Genomic DNA, 6,000 nt, shown 5'->3' on the forward strand with positions numbered 1-6,000 from the left:
CTAAATCTTTCAAGATTTTCTGTCACATCGAATACGAAAACGCATGCATGAAGCATTAAATATAAATAAAAAATAAAACTAATTACACAGTTTAGACGAAATCCATGAGACGAATCTTTTAAGCCTAATTAGACTATGATTGGACACTAATTGTCAAATAACAACGAAAACGCTACAGTGCTCATTTTGCCAAATTTTTCAGAACTAAACTGGGCCTTGTATTCTAATCGGCAGAATCGCAGGGTATGCCTGTAGATCCGTCCCTGGAGCCTGTATACGCTGTTTTTTAGCCCTCTCTTTGAGAAATGATGAATGGCGACACAGTCGACAGGGCATGCTCGCATGTAGTACTGTTCATCCATTTCTTTGTATATATAGTAAGACAGTCTATGCATGGAGCATGGAGCATGGAGGGACGATCGATGCTGATGATGGCCTGCAGCTAGCTAGCAGTGCTGGAAGGCGACGAGGAGGAGGAGCCCGCCGGCCATCATGGCGCCATCTTGCGAGCACTGCGAGAAAGGCAGCAGGCAGGCAGGCACTTGCTCTGTCCGATCCGTCGCTCGTGTGAGACGAATCATCGGAGATGAGTGAGTGCCAGCAGCAGAATCAGACTGCATGCGACACCATCGGTCCGGTCGATGTGCGCATCGATCCATTCATTTGCTCTTCTCGGAGGCGCACATGCACGCCTGCCTGCCGCCGGTGACAATGCACATGCACGCCTTGCCTGCTGGTTATCCTCTCCGATCCGTGCATGCATGCATGCGCGCGCGCCGCAGGGCTCTCTTATCTCATTCTCCCCGTATATTCTTTGCCGATTATTGAGCACTCATCTACGCGCCCTAGCTACTAAAATATATAACTGCGAGGATGCTACATGTATATAAAGGTGTATACTATGATACTATGCTTAGTAGATATACACACTCAATCTATAGGACTATAGGACTATAGGAGTATATACTATGATACCATGCTTAGTAGATATAAAGGTTTTAGCGACAAACTAGTCAGTATTTTAGACAATAATCCAGTCAGCAAGTACAATAATGGTTTTTTTTAGGAAACGTACAATAATGGCTTTAGACAAACTAGTTGGTATTTTTGCTGATACGGAGAAGACAAAAGGGAGGAGGGAGACAAGAGCTGACTCTCATACAAGGAACAAGATGGGCATGGAAGTCTATGCATAGGTGGGCCTAGATAGCAATTGGATGTGAGGATGACTACGAGAATGTGAGACATGGGTAAAAAGTAGTATCACATAATAAAGAAAAACTTTATAGAAAAATAAAAGACAACTCTCGTATAATTTGACTCTTATAGCATCTCCAAGAGTTTTCAAAATCCACTCACAATCTTGATTTTTTGGTAAGATTGAAAAAAAAACTCTCTCCAACAACTCCTTATCTCAACTCCCAATCTTTTCGCACTTAGAAAAATCTTGATTTGTACATTATTAATTTGTTGATCGGACCTGCTGATTCGATTTGATCCCAATCTTAATTTGCCTATTTGCTGATAGACATCGCTATCTATCTATCTATTCCCTCTGTCCAGGAAAGAATACAATTTTTACATATCGAGAAGTTAGCCAACAACAAAAAAGACACATATCTCTATACTTTTTATGCTCCACCTGTCTTGATTAGACAAAAGCAAACGATTGCACCTATAAACTCTATACTTTATTGCATAGAATATCTATATAGCGCTCCTTTTTAACATAGCACGTCCCATATTCCCTCTGTCCTAAAATAAGTACTTATCGCGTATTTTAGAAGTCAAGTACTTTTAATTTTAACTAGATTTATAGAAAATACTATTGACGTTTATATCTCTAAATAGGTTTACTATAAAAAAATATATGGCATAATTAATCTAATGAGACTTATTTGATGTTATAACTGTAGTGATTGTGTATATATTTGGTTAAACTTTTGAAACTATTTGACTACTCGAAATATGAGATGAATATTTTTTTGGGGCAATACATAAGTGCTAAAATTGTATTTTTTAGGACAAATGGAGCATATTATTCCAGATTCTAGTCACCTCTCTCTCTCTCACTCTATGTATACATCGTCGTACTAACAAAGGAAAACCATCATATTCTCGCAAAAAACGAGAAAAAAAAGGTCATCATATGATATCGATCAGATGTGTCCAAAAGACTCCAGAATAATTTTTGGCTTTACAAAAGGGAAGCCCTTTGCACAGCGGATCAGCCTCTGCCATCAATTGTGAAAAACTACTGCTACTACGACGGAGCATGCATGGGGTAGTGAGCTTTCTGCACGGGAGACGAGACGATGGAGGGTAGCCGCTAATTCGATCGGATCGGCCGGGATCATATCGCGGAGAGAACACTACAGACGACATGCAATTGCACGCAATGCAATCGACCGCTGCTGGTGCTGGCCTTTGGGGCCTGTTTAGTTCCACCAAAATCCCAAAATTTACACTATGCAAAAAGAAGATTTCCCGTCTCATCAAACTTGCGGTACATGCATGGAGTACTAAATGTTGACGAAATCAAAAACTAATTGCACAGTTTGGTTGTACTTTGCGAGACGAACGTTTTAAGCCTAATTAGTCAACGTTTGGACAATTATTACCAAATAAAAACAAAACGACACTGTACTAATTGCACAGTTTACCAATTCGGCGGAACTAAACGAGGGCTTGGTTTCAAAGGTTGCCATCGACATCCACTATATATGGCCCACCTACGCGGAAACAGATTTGACCTGTCGATCTACCTGGGATACTGGTGTTTCTAGCTTTCAGCTCATACGTCGTCCAAGCCAATCATGGAGGAAGTCGTACTGAAATACTCCTAATAAAATTGTTCAGTCAAGTGTCTAATCTAAGGCAACGTTTAGGCCTCGTTTAGATTGCAAAAAAATTTTAACGCGATGAATAGTAACACTTTCGTCTTATTTGACTAAATATTGTCCGATCGTGGACCAACTAGGTTCAAAAGATTCATCTCGTGATTTCGAACTAAACTGTGCAATTAGTTATTTTTTTACCTACATTTAATACTCCATGCAAACGGCTAAAAATTGATGTGATGGAGAGAGAGTGAAAAAACTTGGAATTTGGATGGCATCTAAACAAGGCCTTAGATCCGGAGCTTGACCATAGAAATAAGGGGGCTAGTTCATAAAATTGTGAATCAAACGACAATAAACAGTACTTTTTTAGGTCAAATAAACAGTACTAGTTTACTGTTTAGCTAGTGAAAATTTGCATTGACAGGAGTGGCCATAGCCCACTTAGCCTTAACCAAGCTCCGCCCCTGTTTAGACCCATGAACTAATAGTTAGCTGCTTTTAACTAATAGCTTGGAAAGAACTATTTAGGTATAGAGAAGTTATTACTGCCTAGGTATTGCTAACTATTTACTACGCCAGATTTGGAACACCACTGCCGGCCTCATCACTGTCGGATTTATGACAACCGGCAGTGATGTACCTTCACTGCCGGTTATGAGCTTGAAAATGAAAAAATGATTGAGGCTGGGTTAAAACCGGCAGTGAAGGACCACATCACTACCGGTTTGTGGTTTGCACCGGCAGTGTTTTGGCGGCCACTCATCACTGTCGGTTTAAGCCAAGAGCCGATAGTGATTGGGCTCTATCACTGTCGGTTCTAGCCAAGAACCGACGGTGATAAGCCTACAACACAAAAATGGTGCAGCCGTCCTCTCCTTTCTCCTCTCTTCTATCCCGAGAACAGAGGCGCATGTTTGGGCCCTTTCCTCCATTGTTGCGGCTGCTCTTCACCATGAAGCTAGCGCTTGGATTTTGAAGAATAGCTTGATCTTTTTGCTTTAAGGTTAGTAACAAACATCCACTCCTTTGATTTTGTTGCTTAATTAGCTTCGTTTTGATGACTACGTTGCTTGATTCTCATTCTAGTTCTTTCTCCATTCTAGAGAGCACTTTTTCAATTGGACATTTGTGCAAGGCTCAAATTGTGGTGAATCCATCATCCAAAAGGTTGGTGTCTATGAATACATTTAAATTCCTAGCTAATTATTCCATGGTGGTCAAGATCATCATTGTTAGTATGTGATGCTATAATTAGTTCTTAGAAGTAGAGTAGAATAGATGTTCTTTATTATTGTACAATAATTGTTTTTACTATGATTTTCAATTTACAGGGCCGGGGCTACCAATTTTAATTTCCCAATAATTAGTGTACAATAATGTTTTTCAAAAATGGTACTTTCGAGTTATAATTGTTGTTCATGAAGCTCGATTTCTTATTAATTCTTTGTAATTACTGTCTCAGTATTTTTTTGTGCAGAGATGGATTGAGAGTGGATGCATCTGTCTTAAACGGACAAGCGGTACATGCATGGCGTCAGCCAGTTTATCAACGATGCCAAAGCCCATGCGGAGAATGGGAACCCTATCTTCTGCCCATGCAAATATTACAAGAATCAAAGGAACTTTCGTCAAATTGAGTCTATACGATCGCACTTGATTACTAGGGGGTTCATGCCAAACTATATGATATGGACTATGTATGGTGAGGTTGGTGTGAATGTTCTGCAGGAAAACGATGATGATGTGGACATGCCTAATGTAGCCATCCACGATGCTGACATGGAACCCGGTGTCAATACGGAACCTATGGCCACAGTTAATAATGTGTTTAGGAACACGCTAGCTAACGACACCAAGGATAACGATAGCATTTCTCAGCTGCTACATAATATAGAGACCGGATGTCTTAGTGAAAGACAGCTAAGAAAGCTAGAGAAAATGAGATAAGACGGTAAGATACCATTGTATAGGAATTGTCCAATGAACAAACTGGAAGCCGACATCATGCTGTTAGAGTTCAAATCGACAAACGGATTGAGCGATAAAGGCTTCAATCAGTTGTTAGGTATAATAAGGAAAATGCTCCTAGAAAAAAATGAGTTGCCAGAAAAGACATACTTGACCAAGCAAATGATCTACCCCATCGGCCTCGAGGTTGAAAAAATCCACGCGTGTTCCAATGATTGCATATTGTACCTTGGAGAAAAATACAAAGACTTAGGACAAGTGCCCCAAGTGTGAAGCTCCATGATATAAGGAAGGACCATCAGATGAGGGTACCAAGACCAGAGGAGGTCTCGTAAAGGTCGTTTGGTATTTCCCTATAGCTCCCCGGGTGCATAGGTTGTTTGCATATGCAAAATCAGCCAAGCTGTTGCGCTGGCATGGCAAAGAGCGTAAGAAAGATACAATGATGAGGCACCCCACCGATGGGCATGACTAGAGGACTGTCAATACTATGTTCTATAAGGATATCGGTGGAGAGGTAAGGCACCTTTGGTTTGCTTTGAGCATAGATGGGATGAATCCTTTCGACCAGGTTAGAAGCAATCATACACCAGGCCAGTGACGCTCTATATATACAACCTTCCACCTTGGGTCTATATGAAGCGGTCGTACATCCAGATGCCACTACTGATCCAAGGGCCAAGACAACCTGGGAATGACATCAATGTGTTTCTAGAACCAGTGATCGATGAACTAGTGGAGATGTTTGAAAAGGGTGTGCCGAATGTGTGGGACGAGTACAAAAAGGAACATGTCACGATCAAGAGAGTACTTATCGCTACAATCACCGACCTGCCAGGTCGAGATTCGTCGTTCGAAGAGAAGACAGAAGGCTATACTAGATGTGTCAAGTGCTTGGACAACATCGATGCGGTAAATCTACCAAATAACTCAAAGATAGTTTATATGGGACACCGTAGGTTTCTACCTAAGGATCACCCTTAACGCAGAAATAGAAAAGATTTCAACGGTGCTATTAAGAAATGCTTAGCTCCAAAATATCGAGATGGGCCTGCTGATACTTCGAGAACTCAACAAACTGGAGGTTGTCCTTGGGAAGGGAGACAATGCAATAGCATCGCCTGATGGGAGCATTTGGAAGAAAAAATTAGTTTTCTAGAAACTACCTTACTGGCCATTTCTGAGTGTA

The sequence above is a fragment of the Miscanthus floridulus genome, chromosome 6 (genome assembly GCF_019320115.1).
Source record: "Miscanthus floridulus cultivar M001 chromosome 6, ASM1932011v1, whole genome shotgun sequence".
Lineage (NCBI taxonomy): Eukaryota > Viridiplantae > Streptophyta > Magnoliopsida > Poales > Poaceae > Miscanthus > Miscanthus floridulus.